The 25,276-nt window shown below is 41.1% G+C and overlaps 1 protein-coding gene across 4 annotated transcripts in view; it reads left to right on the forward strand.

Annotated features, from left to right (window-relative positions):
• JADE3 (jade family PHD finger 3) overlaps positions 1-25,276 on the forward strand; it is a 71,161-nt gene that overhangs the window by 7,289 nt on the left and 38,596 nt on the right. For 2 of the 4 annotated variants that reach the window (XM_054088136.1, XM_054088130.1), the window contains one exon: positions 11,106-11,158. The exons of the other annotated variants lie outside the window; for them this stretch is intronic. The gene's annotated coding sequence lies outside the window, so the exon portion shown is untranslated. The remainder of the gene's footprint in view (positions 1-11,105; positions 11,159-25,276) is intronic. 4 annotated transcript variants of the gene reach the window in all.

Consider the following 25,276-nt stretch of genomic DNA (forward strand, 5'->3'; position numbering starts at 1 on the left):
TTTCTTTGCTAGATTTGATGTGTGCTGTTTTCATTTTTCTTCCCCTGTAAATGCCATAAAACTTTAGAAGGTGGGATGTAAGTTATTAGAAGACTTCCACTCCTGACAGTCAGCTCGGTGTCAGTCAGAGCCTCGTGACTCCCACTACGTGGATTAATCTGGCTTAAGTGCTGTCTTTAGATCCTTTGTTTGGCATCTTCTGTGCACTTGTTCTAGATTTTCAGAAGCCTCTATATGTAACAGCAAACAGCAATGTGCATGAATTTAGGTTGCTGAAGTCTAATAGCTTTTGCAGCTGCTGTTTTATTCTCTTTGTAAGGTTACTGAAATAAATTTGTTTTCTGCACGTTCACTTTTGCATGCTTGACTTCCACATTTCAAACAGCCCAGTTTTGAGGTATGAATGGGTTAAGAGTTGGAAAAAAGTCCAAAGTACATTAGAAAGGGGAGGGGAAGCCTCAACTGTACACGACAACTTGGATGTGATTTATAGTTCCTACTTATCTCTCTCAGCCATGTCTTTGATGCCTTTGTAGTCTCTTGTTTTCTGTCCCTTCTTTTATTTGCCTTGACTTCCCAACTTTTTCCATGTTCTTGAAGAAAACAGCATTTCTGGTGAGTGTCTCACAGTCTTCTCAGGACCCTGTAAATCATCCAGGTCAAATTAAATTTGTCTCCTCTACCAGGCTCCAGACATGATGGGCTTCCAGATTATTTGGAATTGGCCTGAAAATATTTTAGCAGACCTTTTGAGATCTTTTTTTCTTTTTAATAAGATTTGTGTTGGCTTGCTAGGCCTTATAAAAAGGGGCTTTTCCCTCATCAGTGTTTTATGTGAGGTGTTACTTTTTTGGCTGGTACATTTGTGTAGGTTTACATATGTGTGTCATCCACTAAAAAATTGTATTGTTCTATTCTCCACTGTTCATAGAAAATAAAACAATCATGATATAACACTTTTTTTCAGTGAATACTTGTATGGATGTTAGTGAGTATTTTTCTTGTGTATTTAACAAACTTCTGTGTCCTAATGCTGTACATATGTTAGTTTTGCTTGGTTAAGCAAGCTGAATCTGTGTGCTTGACTTGAAGTAAATACAACTGCCGATGTATGTTTTGTACAGATAATAAGCATGTTGCAAAGGCTCACTTACTTTAAAGTATCAAGAGGACCTGCTGGAAAAACAAGGCAGTGGCAAAGCATTGGTTTTATAAATTAACTTTCAAAACACTTAAAAGTAACCAGCATGCACTTGTTCTCAAATCCTTTTCTAACCCTTTTCTGCCCTATGATAATTGTTTTCTTAAAACGCTTTTTTCCTTTTTTCATTGAACTAATTTTAGGGAATCTATATTAAGTTCATTCCATAAAAGAAACCATCTTTTCTTACAATTTAGAGGTGTTGTGCTAGTGTAACTACATTATAATGATCAAACTGGTCATTAATTCTGAAGAAATGGCATTACTGTCAGCACTTGCATGGGGACTATGGAAGCCGAGCCTGCTTTGCTCCTGTACCAGAATTTTTTGGCCATGATAAAACGTCTTTAAATATATGTTTTTGAGGTTTTGGTGCCACATTAGGGTTCTCTGTAGAACCTCTGCCTGTTCATGGTCTCTTGTGGGCTTGTAGAGCTTTAAGCAGTCAGAATTGTGAGTTTGAATGCACGATGGCGGTTCACAAAAGAGAAGAAACTCGGCGTCTGTTTTTACTTTCTATGAGGTTTCTAGGATTGACAGGATTATAGAAGCTTTCATGCCTCAGGTAAGCAGAAGTGATGTCAAACTCTCAGGGAGGTAACTTTTTAAAAGCAAATTGTCTTTTTCCCCTCTCTTTTCCCTTTTGGGTCATTGATGGGGTTTGGTGAGTAGCACTGGGGACCTTGGTGGCGTTTGTGTGTCAGAAGTCCAGAAATACCAGTGTGTTGTAAGGGACACTGGTATTTGCTGCCCTCCTCAGAACTGGTGGAAGCCTATCCATGTCAGGGTGACTGGCAGTCTCTGGATGTCTAATTTAACCCCTTGATAAACAATGTCAAATGCTTTGCCTCTGAAAAGATGACAGCTTTATATAGCAGAAGTATTAATTTAATAAATTATGAGAAATCATAAAGGCCTGTATATTTATAGACAATTTTATTAAAGGTCGCATTTTTCCATTTGACAGTAAGCTCTTCTGGCAGTGGGTACTTTGAAGGAATAGTTCTTCTGCATTACAGTTTGATCTTACAACTCGTCCCCTTCCCAAACATAGCTGTATGGGGAAATTTTTGTGAAGAAATCAACTCAGTTTTGTCACGTAGGAGCTCACAAACTGATCAGATGAATGCCTTGCTAATTTCTGGCTTCGTTTTGGCCCTGACTTTAATTCCTATTGGTTCCACTGAGGCCAAAATTCCCCTGCTTGTTTCTCGGAGCTTGTCATGTGTTTTGTCTGGCTGAGCGGGAACCACTTTGGAAAAGGATTAGTTAGTTGACACAGGTTTCTCTTTCATAGCAGTAAAAAAACCCCATCCCTTCCCAACCATTTAAGATAATTTTCAAGGAAGAATTCATTTTTGGTTGCTGCTATGGAAGTTGCAGCCACAAAGGATGAAGTTGATGAAGTCTCGTTTACTGTGTTTTCGTGTCTGCTGCTTCATTAATTGTCTTTTGATTGTGCTCCAAGCCTTGTGTTTTGTGGTCTAAGTGCAAAGCTTGGGTGCTTTATTTATTTATGGGGTTTCTTTGCAGGGGGAGACTGGTGTGATGATCAGATGTCTGACCAAGGAAGAGCAGGGGGCCCTTCGTTATGAAATCTTGCAAATTACTAATGTCCCAAGTTTGGTCAAGGGTATTGAAAGTACTTTAAATTACTGTAGTAAGCCCATGAAGTTAACACTCTCTTACTTTTCTTTTGCTCTTCTTTTTTTTGAAGACTATCATTCAGTTAAATACTGACTAAATGTTTGGATATGTGGTGAGCTGTTCCTTGGGCTGTTTTTTTTCTGTGGGCACTGAGACCACCTTCAAGGCCAGGAAGAAAGAATATTTTTATTAAGGAATGTAATAAATTACTTGTTGTTCAGGATGAGTAACTTGGTGGAGTAACCATGAAAATAACATGCAGCATTTGATAGTGTCAGATCCTGACAACTTTTTTTGTACATTTCCCTTGGCATAGGCTTAGCTTTTGTGAGTTAAATTAAGATGAAAGGTAATGTGCGTATTCAGTATATCCACCCTAGTTAAAGTATTCTGATTACTCCTACCCAGAGCAGTTGAAGAAGCTCAAAGGCTCATCCTCTGTAGCTTGTACAAACCTGTGTTATACACTGGTGAGCACTACAACGTAATGTATCCAGAAGAGGAAACATATTTTCTTGGCTGCTGTAATCCAGACCTAAATTACTCGTTGTCTTTTACTCGTCATCTTTTTCTTAAAGCTAACTGATTTCAGTCTGTTGTGGATTGTCTTTTTTTTTTTTTTTTTTTTTCTGCTTGCATTGGCCACAATAGGAACAGAGGCTCAACAGGGTCATTTGTTTTGTAAAAGCTAGTGGTGCTTTGAAGTGTGAGCTCCTCTGGACTCTACCCAGCAACTGGTGGCCATCCTGCAAGTAAGTACTCAATGCTAGATGGCACTACATAGATCAGGGATGGGGATGGCTGTGGATGCTTGTGTGCTCCAGGTGGGCAGCAGCAGAGCCCTGCAAGGGAAAGGGGTTGAGGGAAAGGGGCTGAGGTTCAGTAGCTGGGATTGAGAGGGATGAGGCTGAGTCTTAGAGGACAGGAAGGAGAGCTGGGAAGGTAGGGTGTGGAATGAGAGACATCCTTTTCAGGTGTGGAAACTGGTGAAACCTTATGCAATGCTGAATTGGATGCTTGAAGAGTGCATGTGAGGTGAGGAGGAAGAAAGATCCAAGCATGGATTTGATTCCTGAAGGTATCTGTTTACAGGGCTGCAAATCAGCATTTGAATCTGTGAGAGAGGAGAGATTTCTGGCATCATTCCCTCTCTGGTGTGTGAGCTGAATGCACTGGGCATTTTGAGTCCCACTGTAAAGACCTTTCCGTTTGCTCCTAGAGGAGTTAAGGAACCTGTGGGGTTTGTTTTTTCTTGGTGTATTTTGGTGCCAGAGATCTAACTTGAAGGCATTGAAATGCACAGTTTGGTATCACTGTAGTTCAAAGTCTAAATCTGGCCCTTCATCATTTATATTGTCAGTATGTGGAGGATTCAGCAAGAAAAAGTGATGCTGCTTTTAGCATTTGTAACTCTCTTGTGTGTGTGGTGGGGTCATGGGACTTGCTGCAGAGTGTATGAGAATGGCACGGCTGTGCTGTCAGAAACGTAACATCTGTTGCCATACTTCTGAGATTCTCACACTTATTGAATTGCTTTGTTTTTTTTTTTACTTTTAAGATCTCTGCTAAAGATATCTGTAGCTGTGGGCAAATATAGTCGCATTAAATAATGGAAATTAGCTATGGGAGAAGATGCTTCTAGGTCATCTAGGTTATTTATTCTGAAATATTTGAACCTCCCTTCAGAATATGAAATGATACTGCCACCACTCAGCTTTAGGAAATGCACACAAGCACGTCTGTTTAGGACAGGTTGTTTAAGTTGAATGAGGTGGGTTGACAGTTGAAATCAAACTGGCCAGTGTGTGTCCGTGCATCATGGCAAGACATATAGCGTTCCTTTTCCTCAGAAACTGGATTTATATTTTTGGCTCCAGATTCTCATAAATAGCCTGATTTTGCTGATCTGTGGCTCATAGCCATGTTCTTCAGCTCCATTTGGTGCTCCAGTAGGTAGCACCAAATAAATTTGTTACCTCTGCCTGTAACCCATTCCAGGCTTTGTGGATTCAGGAAGCATCCTACCTTTTCACAGTACTTTTATCCCTGGAGCTGTTCTGGGCCAGATTGGATAAGGCTTTGAGCAACCTGACCTAGTGGAAGGTGTCCCTGCCCATCGTGGGGTGTTGGAACTGGGTGATCTTTAAGAACCCTTCCGATTCAAACCATTCGATGATTCTGTTCTCTCTCTCTCTCTCTCTCTCTATATATATATATATATATATATATGTATACACTCTATATGATTCTGTGGTTTGGCTCTCTTCTTCTGCCTCATGCATTTATGATCTCTTTCTGCTATACTCCTCCACATTGCAGTGCGACCTGCTGTGGAAAGTAGCCACTCTTTGAAGAGAGGAGCATTCTGTAACAGGCTGAAGTAATACATCTCCTTACATTTTGTCCTGAAAAAGTGAAACACATACCTGAACTAGTGTGCGGTAACTGTCCTTTCATGCAGCTGTACGCTGTAGCATCTCTTGATGTCTGTATATCCCTCAGTATCTGATGTAGGGAAGAGAGAGGTAAGGCTGGGGTAACTATTTGGTTGGGATTGCTATTCTTTCACCAGCGTGCAGCGGTATACGTGTGTGTAATCTGGAGGGATTGATGCACAATGTTGGCTGCTCCATAGCAACTTGTCTGTGTGGCTCTGTGCAGTCCTCAGCACAGGCGAGCCCAGCAAACTTCTTTGTGTAGTCTCCCTCTTTATACTTGGGTCCCGTTTGTCCCATTTGTTGCCTTGCCCTCAGGCTGGTTTGAGAAATGCTGAGCTGGAGCATGTTGTCTTGGCAGTGCAGCTACCAGGACTCTTGTCCAATCTTTGTTTAAATGTCAAGAGCTGCAGCCTCCAATGCTTCCCATGGGAATATGGACCAGCAGTTCTGGCTGTCAGGACACTTCCTTAATGGTAAGCCTAAACGCATTTTTTCCTTGAATTTATCTTGTTACATCTGATTTCTTACAGACCTGTGCTGTGAGGAATATAAACAACTTCGGGTGTTTTAAGTTAAATCCTGTGCGTGTGTCTTTTCCCTTCAGGGCAGTTGTTTCAGCCCCTGACTCGCTTTTTTTTTTTTTCATGTATATGTCAATTATATTATGTAACTAGTAATTTCAAGTACTGAATAAGAAGTTTGGCGTATTTTGCAGAATGGCTGGCGCAGTACACGTGCTAAACGACTGCTGCGCTGGGTCACCAGCCGAGTGCCTAAGGGCCCATGGCTTCAAAGCGTTTCATAAAACGGCTTGATGTTACTTGTTAGTTGCCTTATGAAACCTATCCTTCTAGCCATCATGCTGCATTGTTTGCCTGAAAATGGGATAAGCTGCTGTGGGAAATTGTTTTCCCAGCAAATTTTAATTGGTTGCTGGGGATTACGAAGTCGCTGATTATTATTAAGAATAGGCTTGTCGCTGAGTAAAGGTGTAATGAAATTTTTATGGCAGTGGAAGGGAGCGAAGGTCCTAGAGAGTTGCAGGCTTCATTAGATGCTTTGTGTGTCTCTCACGTACCTTAAGGTGAGATGGGCTATCTTTAGAGTTTTACAATGACATTATGAATTTATACTCAATTACTTTTTTGGCTAAGCCGATGTGGAAATGAGGTAGAAATTGAGAAGCTGCTGAATGTTTGCTGTAGTATGTACTGCTAGAAGCTTGTGAAGAGCTCATCAGATCACAGTTTATTACAAGCAAAAATACAACCCTGTTTGTTATGAATACTTAGTAAGGATTTGAGAAGACTTTGCTTAAGCCTTAGTGACTTTGTCTTTTCTACTTATGAGTCCCTGTAGGATAAGCATTGCCTGGAAGTATCTCTTCAGTTAAATAAGATTCATTTGGTATTTGAACACATATTCCTATTCCAAGTTTCGCAGAACTGTAAGGGGAAGAGTACCGTTACCTTCCTACTTCAAACTATAATTCATGTATAATCTTGAAAACTAGTGGCTTTATTTCTTGTGCTGTCTTGGTAGTATTAAAATCTACCTTTTGTAAGAGGGTCTGTGTAACGTTGCTGGTAGTCTATGGGGAGCTGGCTACAAGTGTTAGATATCTGAAACAGTCTGTAAAAGCTGGAAATAATAAAATGATTTTCTGATACCTTTATCACATAGGCAATTGTTATATCCTTTGGATTACTTGTGGAGGAGATATGAAGCGTCACAAGACCAGCTATCTAATTCAGTCTTGATCATAATTTGTAAGGTGCGAATCACACAGTAGATGATGCGAGTTATCGGACAATGTGTGTTTTCAGAAGCAAGCTAAGGAAATGTGCGTGGATTAGGTGGAATGCTCACAGGAATGGCTGCTTAGGAAACCGAAAGATAGTTACTAATTAGTTTGAAACAAGACAGGTGAATTTGGTGAGATTCAAGTGGTCTCTCCTATGTCCAGTATTAATTAATATTTGCCATTAATGATGTGCATGAAAGAATGAAGACTCTGCTCGTTAAATACCTGGATGAAACTAGGCAGAGCTGCATATCTGTTTGAGAAGGTGCTTTGAACTTAAGAGTTGACTTAACAAATTGGAGAAGTCATCTGGAAGGAGGGGCTGAGTGGGGCTGAGCAGGGGGCTGAGGGGCAGCTCTGCAGTAAGAGTGTTTGGCTGCAGGCCACGAGCCATGGGCCCAGCAGTAATCACTGCTCATGGCCAGAACGTGAGGCAACAGGGTCGTGCTGTTGCAAAAGCAAAGGCACTGGAGTTTGTACATAGAGTTGTTATTTGGGACTCAAATGGCAGAAAAGGATGTGTATCTGTCACAAGAAAAGAGTATTTTCCAAGTAGGGAAGGGTTCAGTTGGAAGCCCAAATTTGAGCATTGCAACTTCATAGTGGCTTCGTGTGACAGCCTTTGAAAGGGTGGTGGAGAGCAGCAACTAGAAGAGTCAGGAGTGTGGAAAACATGGCCTATGAACAGAGGGTGAAAGAACTGGATTTCATTTAGTCTGGAAAAAAGCTAGGTCTTGCTAACAAGTGTAGTGCTCATATGTGAGGCTAACTGTATAAAGAAGAAAGGGACAGTCTCTTCAGGGTCCAGTGCAGGGAAAGATCTGATAAAGGGTGTGAGTTGTGTTGAGGAAGACTTTAAGCGCCGGGACAAGCTTTCTAGCAGGAAGGGTCATGTAGAGGGGAAGAGGCTTGCCTGGAGAGACTGCAGAACCTCTGTTAAGCACACTGTGAGCTCTTGGTCCTGTTTTGGTGCCCTTTTCCAGGACCCTAGCAGGTCTTTTTTTCTGCAACTACCTGTTTTTTGAAAATGACATTGCATCGAGGGGGGAGGTTGAGGGGAGAAGCACGAGGCACTGTTGTCAGCTAGCACAGCTCTTGTTTTGGAGGCCAGGCTGTGGGTAAGTACTGTGGTTGTTTACAGACTGAATGATAGTGTAACACTAGTGATAACTGCAAATACAGGTCTTTGTCCAAATGCCTTTCTGTTGTCAAAAGTTGTTTTTTAAGAAATAAATCTTCACGATGCTTTTCGCCTTGATGACGCTTAGTTTCCAGGCAATATTTATGAAAAGCTTCTGTGTGTTTAAGTTTTGTTTTCTGAGTCTGTTGTCCTTCAAAGTTCCTATAAATTCTTTTTTTTTTTTCCTTTTCTCTGTGACACCGTTTCTGTTGCTGCCCCATTGCTTTTTAAATGTACTGAGGGAGTAGAAATGTGGAGTCTGTGTGCAAAATGTGTGCGGATAGAAGGGCGATCATCTCCTGCATGTTCTTTACCTGCTCCTGAACTTGCTGCTGACGGGGAGATTGGGGGGTTGTCATTTTCACCCTTGCAGGCTGGGGAGGACTCTTTTTTTAACCTACTAGTGAGGAGCCCCCTGCTCATTAATTTGAGGTAAATTAGTCTAATTTTTCTGAAGCAGTGTGTTAGGACTGATGTTCCAAAAAAAAAAAAAAAAAAAGAAAGAAAAGCAGGGGGAAGAGAAGTGGTGTTTTTTGGCGGTCAGCTGTATCTTTCATGTTATTTTGTATATTTGTATGTGGAAATAAGTAAAGTTGAGACTGAATATTATGGCTATATGGTGTAAGGGTTAGAGAAGCAAAAATTTTTAGTTGAACCTTTTGATATTTCAAAGTTCATCTTGGCATTTAACTGAACAAACAAATGTGTTTTTAATAAAGAGTTCAAAAATATATTAGTTTTGTGGCTCAGCTGGGAGGCAAAAGCTGTGGTTTTGTTCACACTTAAAAGTTGTAGGCTGTGTTGCATTTTAATGATGCCATTTGAGCTGCCACAACCAGGGCTTTGCTTGTGTTTCTATGGAAAAGTTACATTAAAGGGGTTCAGTCAGGACAGTGAAGAATCATATTGAAACATCTCGTAAGAAAAAATTGTTGGAAGCCATGTTTGAATAATTTATCCAGCCTTTTATTTATTATTTACTTTGTCTTCCCTTGCCCTCCATCCCTTAGTGCATTTTGTGGGTGGGGCTCTTGGCATTTCTTTACTGGAGGGTAGAGGTGGCATTAGCACTGAAGTTTTGTGGCAAAGCGGCAGTGGGCTTTGTAAAGTGAGTCCCTCAGTCACCCCCACTTGCTGTGTATCAGCTAGGCACATGATGTTTCTGCTGTGCACGAGCTGGGTACCTCTGGATGGAAACTGGAGGCTCCCATTGATGCTTGTGCCAAGTGCACTTGTCTCCTGCTCCGGGACCCTGTGGATCGCTTCAGGCTGTGTGTGTGGTGGTGGTGGTGGCGGAATGTATCTGCTTATCTCAAGTGAAAAACCCGACCCACGTAGTGTGATTCAAGCATGATTCATGTTTTGGCAACCTTGGCTCTGGTACCGCTTTGATTTACAGATCTTCGTGCGTTGCTCAAAATTAATTGCTTAATGTGAGGTATAGCCAGAGACTGACAAGGACATGGGAGGAGAAGGAAACTGGGGTGGTTAAAAAGAAAAAGACCAAAACCAAACAAAAAAAACCCCTCCAAAACACACAAACACAAACCCCCCAAAGGCAAAACCTTAAACCAAAGGTAATAAACAGAGCCAAAACTTTAAGATTTCGTGAGGTGAACATACAGGAGCTATAATATATGGTGTGTTCCCCTCCCACTATTACCCTATTGTAAGGAAATGTTTTCCTTTGATGCCACAATGTAAGTTGAGCAACAATAGTTCTTAAGTAATAGAATCTGTGCCACTCCTCAGTGGATGGGTGGTGGTATCCTTTTCTTGTACTGCAGATGGGTGGAGAAGCAGAAGTGTTACAGCTTAGTGCTGATACTTTGGCCAGAAACTGCCTTACTTCAGTTAGAAAGACATTGCTATCTCCCCGTCCCCCCTTTTTATTTTTCTGGCAAGCTATGCAGTTACTCGTTCATTGGTTTTCACCTGAATTTCTGCTCTTTAAAGCTTTGTTCTCTAGCTTGAAGCAGCTCTGCTTTTGTTAGCCTTTTACTCTAAGGCATGGGTGGACTGCTTGGTCCAAGGAGTGCTGTAACTAATCTGTTGGGTGTAACAACTTTAATGCTTTTGCCATGTCCATTACAATAGGACGCAAAACATACATGTACATGATTCTGCTGGAAGGGAATGCAGACAGTTGGTGGAGTGAAAACAGCCTTCTAATCCTGTACTTAATATTGCTCAAGGCTCCAGGCTAGATTCAAAAGGGTGAGTAAGCAGAATCCCTGCCAGGGAAGCTGAGCTATCCAGGATTGTCAAGGAGAAGTCTGAAGGAATTAAGGCAGGAGCCACAGGGAGCTTTCCCTCTGTACTTGTTTTTTGTTTGCCCTCCTATGAATTTATAAGCATGCTCAGCTTGTACAAGACCCTTCAGAAGGAACTAAGTATCAGCATATTTGGAGCAATCGGCCCCTTAAGTCAGCTGAATGTTGTGGAGCTACCTGAACACTTTGTTTTGGATTCTCAAAACAGGACAGAGAACGTACTGATTAACATGTTGTATTGGTACTGGTGAAGTCGGTTCCCGTTCACTTTAAGAGGATGGCAAAGTCAACTTTTAGATTATTCGTATGAGTTTACTTTTAATTGCAATAGTTTGTATATTTATATTGTAGTATCTGTACATACAGCTGATGCATTTAGTTTTTCCATATATTAAGTAAGAATTATGGAATGTAAAGGCTTATATTATGGAGGTATCATTTTCTTGGGAAAACTGCAATAAAAATGTAATACAACCTTCACTTACTTGCCAAAAATTGAATTGTAGCTGAAATGCCCGATGTCACTCCTACCACCTAAATAGCACTCCTTTCATTTTTTTAGGAGCTTGTGATGTCATCAACTGAAGCGAAAACATCTACCTCATGACCTGGCATGTAAGTGAAGGAGGAACTGATATTGAAAAAAAAAAAAGTTTGTGTTGGTGTTTACAATGTGTAAATTGAACCTATATACCCTCAGCATTCAGATATCACCTTTTAAATAAAAGCCTTGTGGGTTTTAAAGGAATATAAAGCATTTTAAAGGAGAGGAAGTCATAAAAGAAGTTGTTAACAATGAGGGTCCAGCCTACAGAACTTGTAACAATTTCAGTTAAGTTCTGTCTTGATGTACCCCATGATGCTTGCAACGCTGGTAGGCATAGATGGAGTAATTTTATCTTACCACAATATTTATATGTGCCTCTTCTACTCCTTTTCATTCTGTGCTTCTTTTCTGGATATAAATGTTGATAGTTGTGATGAATACATGCTGTACACGGTGATATCCTTCCTAAAATTAAAAACTCTGGTTGTACACAAGGTTTAGCTTCTTTATGCACTCAGTTACTTCACAGAAAACTTCCTGCAGTTTTGTGACACTTCTATTTTTTTTCTCCTTAAGTAAGCAAAAATATTTCAGTCCTGCAGAGGCGTTTTCAGAGATTTTTTTTTTTTTGTCCGCCCGCTCTCTGCTTTTCTTTTATGTGGCTTAAAGGATTAAAGTGCAGTCATTGCTTTGAGGGGCTGATGTCAGCGGTGAGCTGGGTATTCCTAATTAGTGCCAACACCTGTACCTCATTATGAAGCCTTGTTGAAGCTGTCCAGTGAACCGAGGTAGCCGGTCTCTGTTGCATGTCTCTACTGTGATTATAAAGCCCTCTCCTGATTCAAGTTTTATTACTTATTCAACTTTTGGGCTGATGTGGAAAATGAAGGTAAGCTGAGCCATTTGGCTGGCTATCAAAGATCATAAAGAGTGGCAAAGAGAAGAGATGCAGTCATCTCAATTTCAAGACATGTACTTCAAAGCTTGCTTCTGCTTTAACTGTTAAGAAAAAAGGGAGGTGGGAGTGTTTTCTTTCTAGTTTTCAGTGTCAGATACTGGGAATTTAGAGATCAGATCTACAGACTCCAACTGGGCTCTGAACATCTGAGTGCAGTTGCTATCGTGCATAACCCATTGATTTTCTGCAAATAGAGCTTTGGCCTTGACAACTCTTGCACCATCCCTTTGCCTTCAAGGGGTCAGGACTTAGCGATGCATTTCTACACAAAACCAGCATCAATCTCTCCTCCCACCTGATTCTGTACTGTTAGCAGGGCTACAATGCAACGTGTTTTGCCATTGCAGTTGGAAAACACAACCTCAGATTTGATTAGTAAAATTAATAGCTTATATGAAATGGGTCGCTATCATGTTTGGGCTTTACAAACAAAAGTTTATGTATAGTTATTTTTTTCTAAGTAGGTTTTTAAGAGTTCGGTTTGCAGAATTCAAGTGTGCAGCAACACACTGCTGGCTGCAGGTTTAGGGTTATTTCCATGTGAGTGATGAGAGAGGCAGAATAACTTCAGATGTGTATCTTGGAAAAGTTTGAAATAATAAACCTGTAAGAAGTCACATGAGAAGACCATGCTAGTTATCCAGAAAAAAGGAAGTGTAGTGGATTCTTAAACTTCAGACATGAAATTAAAAGTCTAGTTATTAAAGGTATTGAATCTCTGCAGAGTAGAAGCCTTGGAGGAAATAAAAACCAAAGGAATAATTTCATAGACACAAGGAAGAATTTGTTTACTGAAAGGGTTATCAAGCATTGGAACAGACTGACCAGGCAGGTGGTTGAGTCACCATCACTGGAGGTGTTTAAAAAACAAGTAGATGTTGTACTTGGGGGCGTGGTGTAGTGTCATGGTTGGACTCGATGATCTTAAAGGTCTTCTCCAACCAAAACCGTTCTATGATTCTCTGTGTTTTTTCTGTATTAAATATCTATCTGCTTACTAACGTATTGCTTAAAAGAACGCACTGGTCAGCTTAGGCAAGCTATAATTCAAGTCTTTCCTGCTCTGTAAAAGTGCTAACTGTCAAGCTATTATATGTTCTCGTTCTGGATACTTATAAAGATTTTGGGTCTTGAGATAGTCTCACAGCCTGTTTGATTTTGTGGTGTGGTTTTGGTGGTTTCAAGGAGTTTTTTTGTTTTGTTGTTTGTGGTGGGTTTTATTGTTTTAAATTTCCATAGCTTAAAGTTGATCTAGCCATTTTTAAGTCCTTCCAGCACATTCTCTTTGGTGTTCTCTTAGCTTTGCGTAAGCTTGACTGCAGTACCTAGAGAATGGAATACAGCATTTGTAGCTACGTGTGCTGGTGGATATTCATGTTGGGTTTAGATTCGCAGGAGTTGGGAATAGATAAAAATAGCTATCTCTCTGCTACTTTGCGGCAAATATTAAAAATGGCAAGGCAAACAAAGACTTAACAAATTTCAAAGCAGTTGTTTTTGTAAAACAGTTCCTTAATAGCTGTATGAAGCTGAGGGAGGTTTCACCAGTGAATTTAACAATGCATAATGGTGATTTTTAAGACTAAAGTCTTTTGTGCGTAGAAGGCATACCTGTACCTCCAAAGGCAGTCTGGAAAGTCAGGTGCTTTTCTCTTTGCACGGATTTATGAGTTGCTGCAGGAGCTTCTCTGTGTGTGCACCTACACACATGTTTCAGGTTGTTCCAGGATGCTTTTTCTCTTGGAGAACCCAGAAGAATGAAAAGAAAAACAAAATCCTGAATGGATAGTGCCCTAATGTGCATGTAGGCTGTATTTGCACAGCATGTTTATTTAATTTGTCTTTAAAGAAAAAAAAAGGCAACAACTCTAGCACATTGGGGAATGATCTAATCTTTTACTTAATCATTTTGACCAAAATAGCTCTCTACTGTGAACAGCAATTAACAAACTGTTCAGGGCAACAGTGTGTCAGCTATCAGAATCTCTGCTTGTTGTGCTCATACTAATCAGGATCTTGCCTGATAAACATACTCATTTCAATACTTATATTTGCCTTATGGACCACCTAAGTGATCTCTAGTCCACAGAGGTCAGGTTGGGAGGAGGAGGGGGAGCTGATATCGTCTCTCTAGTGTCCAGTGATAGGACCTGAGGTAACAGCAGGAAGATGTGCCGGGGGCAGTTTAGGTTGGATATTGGGAAAAGGCTTTTCACCCAGATGGTGGTGGAGCACTGGAACAGGCTCCCCAGGGAAGCAGTCACGGTGCCAAGCCTGACAGTATTTAAGAAGCATTTGGACAACACCCTCATACACGTGGTGTGAATGTTGGGATTGTCAAATGCAGGGATAGGTGTTGAACTCTGATCCTTGTGGGTCCCTTCCAACTCAGGACGTTCTGTGATTCTATATTTAAGAAAAAAAAATACCTGTCTCACATCAGTGAACTGTTATGAGTAAGTCTGGTTTCAGATGAGCTCTCTGGCTGAATTAGGCCTATTACTGTCTCTGATAATGATCAGCGGTGGAGACCTACGGAAAGAAAGCATTGTAAAGCTCATATAGACTCTGTTTCTTGTAAAATTTTGACTTTGGGATTTCCGGCAGGTTGGTATGACCTATTGTGTTTAATAGCCCTTGTCCTCCATTTGCCTGATTCTCTTCAATCTGTTTACTTTTCAGTGACATCCCATCGCACTGAGTTTCTCTACGTAATTTTGTACAAAATTACCTTTTTTTTTCTTCCTAATGAATTCCTCTTAAGTTTAATGGATAACTTTGCATGTCCCTTGTCTTCTGGGCCATAAGAAGCAGTGAGTGACCTCTTCATCCTATTCACTTCATACCTTGTGGCAGTGTTCTCTCCTGTTCTGCCTCCTCCTTTCTCACCTGCGTAGTTTCATACAGTTTAATCTCTTACCCTCTATCCATGGCGTTCCCTCCCCTTACAGCTGTAGTTGGAGGTTCACATTCTATAAATACTCTTTCTCCATTGGTGCTGGAGGGAGAGGTTCAAATGAGTGATCTAGTGTTGCTCATCCGTAAAGCTTTGTCCGTGTAGCAAATAAAACCAGACATGCTTGTATCTGTGCTTGTCACCACTGCTCTTGAATCCTGCCAGAAAGATGCCTCTCTTGTTTCAACGCGCAACTCTCTATGGTGTTCTCATTGTAAAATAATTTTTGCTACAGCTGATTTGGGAATGCCCAAGGACCTCTTTTGTAAAGGCATTCAATTATTATATATGTTTTCAACTACTTCAGACCTTTCAGAAGTGTCCTGCAGGTGCTGTGGCGTGGCTATGTGTGTATTAACTGGGAGCCATTATTGGTGTTGGGGTGGGCACCAGCACTCGGCCTCCCTGGCAGGGAGAGCTGAGGGAGTGGAGGGACCATGCCCGAGTTGCTCCCGGGTCACAGCTTCAGTATGAGCAACTGGTCACTTCAGGTGCAGCAGAGCTGGGGAGGTGGATGGTGTAAGAGGAGCCTCAAGTGGCTTTATTGTGTGGGTTCAGTTGTGCTTTCTTTCAGCTGTAGGGTAACCTGTATGGCTGCACCCTGCGCCACGCCCTGCAACTGCGCAGGGCAGGAGCTTGCACAGGAGGTGTTTTTTTTAACAGGTTTATAGAAAGCACTCCTACCATCTGGAGTTTCATATACAAAACATGTCGACTGCAAGTTCTGCATTGTGTTGTGAAGTCTTAAGAGAGACTCTTCTGTAAAGGTATTCTACAGTTGCAGGTTATTATTGTTGTGTGCTCCATCCCACACTTCCACCACCACCCCTTTTTTTTTTTTTTGTTCAATTTTATAGTTGCATTTTCAGTTGTAACCTTTCCTTTTCTCTTCCTGTTTCTCAGCAGAGAAGGTCTTGACAGCATGGGATTCAGGTGCAGCAATTGCAGCAGGTGTGGGCTCTTACCTGTAACTAAAGATGTTCCTACGACTCATAGGCTTTTCCAGTCATTGCAGTACAGGAATAGAGAGTGGACAAAGGGATCATCTTTGGAGCCAGATTCATTATCTTACACCCCTGCAGCTCAGAAAGTCAGCTGTAATAGTTTCTTATCCTCATAGGATGGAAAGGATAGTATTTTCCTCTACTTTTTGACTCTACTTATTAAAGTACCAGTGCAGTTAGTGATCCACCCGATAGAGCAGCACCCTTTTTTCCCGTGCCAAAAAAGAGACACCTTCGTTTACTCGCTCAGCTCTAGCACAGCTTGAGTAGGACGCTCTTTCCACTAGGAACAGTAGAAGTGTGGTGGTTAAGTGTTACTCATTTTAATCTTAGTTTTTTAGTCAATGGGAGGGAAGAGGAAGGAAGAATTTAGAGAACTGTTTGTTAATGGTCAGTCCTGATCAGTATGTCTCCTCGTTCAAAAAATGTAGGAGTACTTTGGCTTCAACTTGGCTGTTTAATGAGAGATTGGACCTTATGTGGTCTTTAGGACCCACTTCTTGGCTGCTTTCTCAAACAAGATGTGACATTTTAGAAACGTTGGGAAAATATGATCATCCTTCGCTTGCCATTTCAAGAGTGGCATCAGCCCCAGAGGGAAAATTTGCTGTCGATTTTATCATTGCTGCACCTTGCTTTATGACTGAAAAAACCCTAATAATTTTGGTTTTGCCTTTGCTCTGTACTTATTAATGGACAAATATCAGTCAGTCACAGTGTCTGTTCGACGATGTCTTCTCCCACCTCAGTTTGGTGATTTGGGTGAACCTGGAATGCTATTTATGTTGATATAAATCTGTCTGACTAAGAGACCCCTCGACATCTTTGGTGTGTTAAATATTACAGATTGTAACACATAACATTAATTTGACTGCCCATTAAAAGTAATTTAAGTTCACTAGTTATTAAAACAAATTTTCTTTTTAAAAAGTTTCTTTAAACTTAAAAAGTGCTTTAATGAATCTTGCAGTAAATTTCTCCTCATGTTTTGAAGTTTTGACATGGAGAACTAAAATAATAGTGCGATTACGTATAAACGTGTCATGTGTGAAATGCTAGAAAATATAGTAGGATGTCAGTATTCAACCAATTATTTGGAGTTTGGCAAATATTTTTAGTCTTGGCTGTGACAGTACATTCCCCTTAATTGTTCCTGTCCAATGATCCCCTCAGTGCCCCTTTTTTCCTTTGACAAAAGCCTTACCATCCAGAATGTTTGTTTTCACTTGTAAAGAGAACCATTTCTTGTCAGATGAGGAAAGAAATCATAGACTTGATGTTTCCTATAGGAAGATATTTGTTCTTGCATTCTCTTATCCTTTGAGTAGAATATAAAGCTGCAACTTAATATTTTCTGCCTTTTGCAATCCTTAAGTTTTGTTAGTGATGCAGAACTTTGCAGCAAAGCGCTTAACCTCTTCAAAGCAAGAAATAAATGAGTCAAAGCGGATAAAGTATTTATTGCAGGCTGCTGTTTTTCATATTGGTGTTTTGAGATTTGGGAATAAATACCAAAACAAACCGAGAACAGTGAAACCTACTTTATTTTATTAGCAAGTACCAAAAAATTAACTGATTATTTTAAGTGAGTATCTTGCAGGATATGAGATTAGGGATGTTACCTATGATATTAATAGAAAAGTTGTTTTTCTCAATCCCAAATAGCGCATACATTTCCAGGTCCTTCTTTCCTCTGATACTATTCCCTGCCTGTGTTCCTACCTGTGATACTGGTTCCTTACCTGTGTTTTGTATGAAAGCATTCAGTAGTACAGCTGGACAGCAGTGAAACAGATACGAATGGGCAACTGCTGGGTCAATCAGGCAGATAGAGCAAAGTGTCAGCTTCATTTCAACTACATTTCAATACTGATTATTGCGTGATTTTCAGTTAAGCAATGACGCTTCTGGGTTTGCAGGTTGTTTGTGGTTTGTTTTTGTTTTTTTTATTTTTACACTTCCCTCCCCTTGCTGCAGTGCAATTTGATCACTATGTGACAGCATGACAATGCTTGGTGACTTAGTGCTTCCCAGTGATTTTTCTTCTGTTTAACTCCACGTGTGTATCAGCAGGAAGGGCAGTGAGTGGTGAGGCTGCTAGATATGCACTTGGAAGACCTGGATGCAGCTGCCTGCTTTGCCAGAGGCTCCCTGCGTGATGTATGGCTGCTCTGCGCCGCAGCTCTGAAATGTCAGGGCGTTCAGTGCTTGCTTAACATGAGCTTATCGTGAGAGTAGACACAGTAGAGACAGCAATATACTCAGAGGCAAGGTAACGTGAATGATACCAGTTCTTAAAATAGAAAGCCCGGCTAAATGCTCTCCGAGGTTTTTCTGCTCAGTCATATTGGTGAAGTGTGTGCATGCTGCTCGTGTTTCTCGCTGGCGTTTGGCACGCCCGTGACTGCAGTCTCCTTGCAGATGCAGCGCACGTGGCCATCTTTGGGTGTCAAACCCCCAGGGTGGGAAGGACTTCTGGGCTCCTTGTTTACCCAGCTTAGCACTGGATGTGATGACCTGGTACTGGCCAATTTTTAGTAGCAGTATGCCTGCACAGTCTTTCATCAAAGCGCACATTATGCTTAGTTTTGTTTGTGTCGAGTGAGTACACGTGGGCTTGTGGGGTTTTCTTTTTACTTTTGCCCTTTTGTTATTAGATACCTTAGTGTTAGGGATGAGTTTTCTTCTGAGGGAGCCCTCTAAAACAGACCACACGCCATCAGTAACTGTGTCTCCCCTGCTGAGCACTCTTTGGAGCAGACGAACTCCCTGAGTGTGCGTAGCTGGGCAGATGCTTTTCTGTGACACTTGGTGCATGTGTGTAGTTAGAGGGCTGTATACAAGCTATCCTCTGCCTCCTGGGGGTTTCCTTCAGGGATCAATTAGCCACCGTGGCTTCATACAGCCTGACAAGAGAGAGTTTGTTTGTGTGACGTTAGCCTGAGGAAGCAAGAGCTGTGATGGTTTGCCTCTGGTGACACCAGGCTTCTCCCTGCCCTGGGAGCCTGCCTGCCACCTTGGCCTCTGGCATCGACCTGCTGCTTGGTCGCCAGAATAGTGGTGCTCTCCAAGATGCCCATGTGTTTAATGTCTCTGTGAGTTTCTTGCTGGGAACTTGTTGCCCATTTCATGGCACTGGGGACTTTGTTACTGCCTCAGGGAGATCCCTCCTGGCTGTGAGGTAGGCAGAGTAGGAGCCCTGGTGCGGTGTTGTGACCCCTCAGCCACGGACAAGCAGCCATGCCGAGTACTGTGCCCTGCTGAGGGCAGCAGTACCCTTTCCTGAGGGTTGTGCCCTCGTTTTAGCCTTGCACCTGCAGCGATGCCTGAAGGTGGGCAAGGAGCAGGGAGGTGGGCAATGAGTGTTTGCTGGGCCATGGCCAGGCAGGCATTCCTCAGGTGTGTGAGGCAGTGCCAGGCTGATTGTGGTTTGAGAGGAGAAAATCCTTTTCTTTCATCTTTTTTATTTTATTGTAAAAGCAGGCTTTTGCTTAAAATCAGTATGATATTTTAAATGAAATAGGTCCCTTTTTTTGTGTCCAAACCTCTACTACTGTTTTAGGAAAACAATAATTTTGTCAATAAACAGCTGGTGTGAAAACAATGTTGTGTTCAGGAGTGGAAAGTAATTGCGAGGGCTGAAAACAAAGAGAAGCAGAATCATGTACACATTGGTGTATTTGCTTGAATTAATGACAATCTGATGTTCTTTATTTTTTAAGTTTATTCTGTCTGGATTGGTATTGTCTTCAGGATGCAAATCCTAAAGCCACAGTGCGGTGTTTAATGGGCAGGAATGTTTCCATGTCAGCCTGGCCCACCTGGCTGCCCTGCCCTGTGTACAGGCTGACTCGTGCAGCCTGCTTCAAGGATGAAAATAAGGCTGCTTGGTCTCTGCCAAGTGTCAGGAAAGCAAAAGGAAGAAAGAGAAATGCAATTAAATTTCTTTCTAGCCTCTTGGAAAGAGTTTCAGTGGAGGTAATGGCGGTGCTGCACGTGTTGCTGATGATTTGCTCTTCTGAGGAGGATTTCTGATCTTTAACAAGCCATTTGTCATGAGGTGATGTAGCTGAAGGCCTCTGGTGGAAATTTGCCCCCCTGTCATTTCAGTGGTTTAATGCATGAATGCAGCACCAGAAATTAAAAGCTGCACTTCTGTTTTCAAGGTGGGAAAGGCAGTTCTACTTAGGGTGTGCTGTATTTTATTGTATCGTCAAAGCACGCTATAAATGTGAAGTAGCATCACTTACCCTCTTTTTATACTCACAAAGCAAAATGATGGGCATTAAGTGCTTCGCACTAGACCAAATGATGAATCATTGTCATAGAAGGGCACATGAAATGATGTCAGGGTTCCCTTTTGGCCCATAATCCACAAATGAATGCGGAGGGTGGATTATGTTTGGGGTTTCTTCATCCTAGTTTTATGATCTATCAGCTGACTTCAGTCTAGAATTTAACTATTTCAGGGCTAAATCACGCTGGAAGATGATATTTTGGAATCCCCAGCCCCATTTTCGGACCCACAGTCAGTGTCCTTATGGCAACGGCCAAATTACCTTATATGAACAGGCAACATGTAAGGAAAAGGGAGTTTGAGACTGTCTGGTTGCTATTGCACTCCATACAGCCCCATGTTATTAGCTGGATTTCTCTAAGATGCGGTTTCTTGCCTACTAGAATTATTTACATAATGACAAAGGAATTGGCTGTCACCGATAGTCCTGCTTCTGAAAACTGGTGCATTCCTCCTTTGTTGAATTACAGGTTATTATGTTAACCAAGATTTACTGTGAAAAAGTAGCCAGAAAAGTACAGTTTTGAGGCAATTAATTTGAGGCTTTATTTTGAGGGTGAAGAGAGAGGGTAGGATAGATGTTGTTGCTTTGTTATGGGGTGTTTAAGTAGAGTAGGGATATATAATTAATTTTTTAACATTTTCTGGCTAGAGTGAAATAAAGGAACAATGTTTCTCTTTTTGCCAAACTTCCTTTTCTGTGAATTGTTTAACCTTTCAAACCTTTTCAGTGCAGCAAATTTCGCTAACCAGAGTTCCAAGAGGGTGTTTTTTCCAGTTTATATAGCCTTTTTGTGAGATTGGATAGGATATTAAAAAATAATAATAAAAAACCCAAACACGAGTGATCTCTCTTCCTCTAGTTATTTGAAAGGTTGTATTAACTCTACTCATATTTCGTAATTTCCCTGGCAGTTGACTATGAAATTTGACCTATTTAAATGGTTTTACTGTACTACATTTCCTGGAGACCTTTCAAGATAATTTGCTTCCTAATCTAAATTTAACAGTTACATAAAACATATTTTGGAGAGTTGGAATTTTCTACCTACTGCCTCTGCCTTTTTTTTGTAGACAAGCCATATTGTAAAAATGTAAGTACAGAATTTTAATCAGAGATTTGCATGTAGCTTGTCATTTGGTTTTCATACATAGATGCTGTTTTTCTTTCTAATAAGATAAAGAAAGTAGGTTATTTCTTTTGTCCCAATTGAAAGTTTCCTTAGCGCTGTAGCCAGTTCCATTTTGTCATTCTTTTCTAAATATGAATAATTAAAATCTTGCAGGTCTAGGATATATTTGTGTTATAGTTCCTTGCATTTCTTGGTTGCTTTTTCTTTCTGTATAGGTCTTAACAGGTACTGAGTAGTGTATGGGTACGTTTAACCTTTCTGTGCAAGAAACTGAAGCCAGGAAGGAAGGACTGCTACTCCTTGCAGATACTGTTTTGTTCAGAAATCTTGGCTGGATTTAAGGATTCATTTTGTGCACTTGTCACTGATGTCTTGCCTGATATGCTGTGTGAATTCAGGCTCTGTGAGAAACCTCATCCTTTCTGCAAACTCTGCTACTGATGAACTATGCTGAGGAATGCGTAAGAACAAGAGGATAAACTTAATAGTTTATTTGGTAAATTACTTGTTTATTCTAACAGAACAGAAAAGGGGAAAACGTTTGTTGCTGTTTTTTATGCAGGTGCTTGAAATGTGGGTTTTGCTTTCATAGAATCATAGAACAGTTTGGGCCGGAAGGGACCTTTAAAGATCATCTAGTTCCAAGATCATTTAAAGATCATTCTAGTTCCTTTGAATAAGGCTCTGAAATGTTAACTGCATGCTGTTTACGTGTGCAGCTTGACTGATTTTTTTTTTTTTCTTTTTTGAGTAACGTGTGGTAACTGGCTTTTCAGAAATGGGAAGTGCCTGGAGTGCAGCATTGATTTTCCTCGGAGAGAGGAGAGAATGGTGGGAGAGGCAAGTGGCGCTGGTTCTTGTTCACTTCCGCAGTACAGATATCTCTCAGTAAGCAAAAACGAGCAAGTGCAAGTTAGGAGTCATTAATTACAAAACATCTCTAGATTTTTGGACATCAGTGTTGTTATTTTAGTCAGATTCTTGCACATGCTGACTGATACGTTGATTGCTCTTAGCTTGGGATCTGTGTTTAATTTCAACCAGGTGAGTGCAGGGTAGCTTTTTCCTGGCGTTCCTTGAAAGTGCAGTGATGTGCTAAGGTCCAGCATTGGTTTTGGCTCCACAGCAAAATTCCCAATATGGGCAGCTGTTTTTGGGAAGCTGGGGAAATGTGGCAGCCTGATGTTGCTGCTTGTGGCTGAGGAGAGTGCTTTTGCTGGCGTTATTCTTGGTTGAACACCCGAAGGGTTTAGGGCATCTTGATCTGCATTATTTGGGTGTTTAGGAGACTGCAGGGAACAAGGCTGATTCCTCTTTTATAAATTGCAGTTCTTGTCTTAAGCTACTGTGGGCAGATCAGGGATATGCATGCAGCCATGACTTGACAAGTCAGAAATGCGACAGGTGTGGAATATGGTTCAAGTTTAGGAACCATTCTGGCATTTGATATTAAAAATGATACCAGATAATGTTCTGTGGCAGTAATTGTCTGGAACTGAGTATGTTCTTCTTTACAATGTAGCGATATCTTAATGTCACTCCTGTATTATAATATTTATTTAAAAGATCCATGAAGGTGAGCATTTTTGTAATTGTCATACAGTGATCAGTCAGCTGTTCGTCATTCTGTGGATTTAAAAAAAAAAAGTAAAGACGGCAAAACTCCCTTTAGATTGAGGCATGTTATGTTCTTCCTTTTAGCAATCCTTTTTAAGGTAATCTCTGCTTGATCATAAGGCTTGAGCACATTTTGAATCCACAACCTACACACCCCTGCTAACCTTTCAGGGCAATGAGGGTCATTACTCGGTGACTGGTAAGGGTTTTCTTGGGGCTTTTATTGGGGATGGAGCCACTTAAACCTCTTCTCGTTCTGCAGCAGCATTTCAGAGTTGAATTGCTTTACACTCCTTCCTTTCTTAGCCCGTACACAGGAACTAATAGAAAGTTTAAACTGCTAAAACTTAACTTCTCGACATGCACATTTGCAATACACCTGGATGAAGATAAAAGAAGCGGAAGGAGGCTGGTGGTTTTAGGCGCCTGTGGTATGGCATTTCCATCCTGCTCCTCATGATGGCTCATCTTTTCCGGTCTCTTTTTTTTTTCTTCATGAATAACATCTATTTGAGGCTATTTTCTAATTTTCACTTTATGCTGTGGGAAAAAAAGTATTTCTTATCTGTTATAAATCACTAAGTTTTCATTTTGTGTGTAGAAATAATAGTTTGCTTGTTCTCTTTTGGTGTTGCCACACGCCATTCATTGTAACTGATACTCTGAGCTAGGAAAAGGACGCTGGCGATTGCATGAATTTCTTTCTCACCTTTTTAATTAAGTCTTGGTGCACATGTTGGAAAAAAAATTAATTGTGCTTCTTTATTCTATGAGCACGTGTTGTTCTAGGCTTTACTGTCACCATAGTTTTCAGGGGTGAAGTTAGAAATGGGGCAAAGCTGGGACATATGAGAGATTTTGCCCATTTTTTGGTTCTGCTTGTTTAGTTTGGGGTTTTGATATGCGTGGATTACCCTGTCTTCTATATTTAGCTCTTTAAGGGATATGTATATGTGTGCATATATTTTTACCGTATTCACAGTGATTTGCAAATCATAGAACATAAGTGTGATGGAAGGGGCAGGAGTTTGGGCATAGGGTTGTTTGCAGCTATGTTCTGGACCTTATCATCCTGCTGCTAGTTTTGTGGGACAGACTGGAGCTGAACTGCTCCAGGGGGAATTGAACTGAAACTGGGAAAGGTTGACACCAGTTTCCATGTTGTGGGATCTGGCTTTGCGTCTCCTGTCTTTCTGAACTGAGTAGCTGCTAGTCTTTCCACAGTCTGCAAAGGCAGATGAAGGAGTGAGTGAATGGATGTTCTTTGGGATCCTTCTCTCATGGCTAGGGAGCAGAAACATGGGTAGTGAGCTTTACTGATGAGCCCTTACAGTTTGGGTGGAAATGAGCTGGAAGTTGTGTGGCAGTCCCCCTGTACCAAAGGTACAGCAAAGGAATTTCCTATTAACAGCAAAAGTGGAGGTGGTCCTGTTGAATGATGTTGCCATTAATCCTGCGTCAGGTGGAGGCATATGGTGAACTTGTAACATGTTGGTCACTTTAATAACCTGTCTTCCTGAATGCAGCACGCCTGTGATTTGTTGTAGCTCTGTGGGCTTTTATTCAGTGTTGTTGTGGTTAGTGTTGCTGCAAAAAAATCAGACAGAAATCCAGTGTTACTACTATTTGGAGCTTTTTACCCTGAGCGACTGCTTTTTCTGTTTCTGTCTGCTATGACGGCGGTGTAAATCTCTTGCCTGAGCTGTTACAAATCCCCTTCTTGAATACAACTTTTGAATTTTTTCTTAGTTTTGGTTTGTTTGGATTTTTTTCTGCTCCTATGGAGTTGTTGGCAGAGGTGTCCTTTCCTTCTGAGGTTTTTGTTGCGCTGTCCGTTTCTGTGTAAGCTGTCTTTGAAGTAGCCATCTCCTCTCTGCTTTCCCAGTTACCCAGGCAGATGTCCAGGCTTCCTGGGTGTTCCCTCCTGTGGTTGTCTCACTGAACCTTATGTTTGACCCTGCTTTAATTGAATGTTCATGTTGTGCTTTGCAGATAGCTGTCTTTAGTATGGAGTGAAAAGATTTTATTGCTGCATGTTTATAGAGACTGTAAGAGATGAGAATTGCCTGCCATAAGCTTTCAGCACCTTTTAACAACTGCTCAGAAATTCATCTGAACATGAAAACAAAGCAAGCAGCAAGCACTTGAATTTCTTGCTAAGAAGTGGAAACAGGGAGTACTGCTCAGCACACTTAGTTGTGTCTTTTCATCATCTCTCAAG

Source organism: Cuculus canorus, chromosome 1, assembly GCF_017976375.1.
Source record: "Cuculus canorus isolate bCucCan1 chromosome 1, bCucCan1.pri, whole genome shotgun sequence".
NCBI classification, from domain to species: Eukaryota; Metazoa; Chordata; class Aves; order Cuculiformes; family Cuculidae; genus Cuculus; species Cuculus canorus.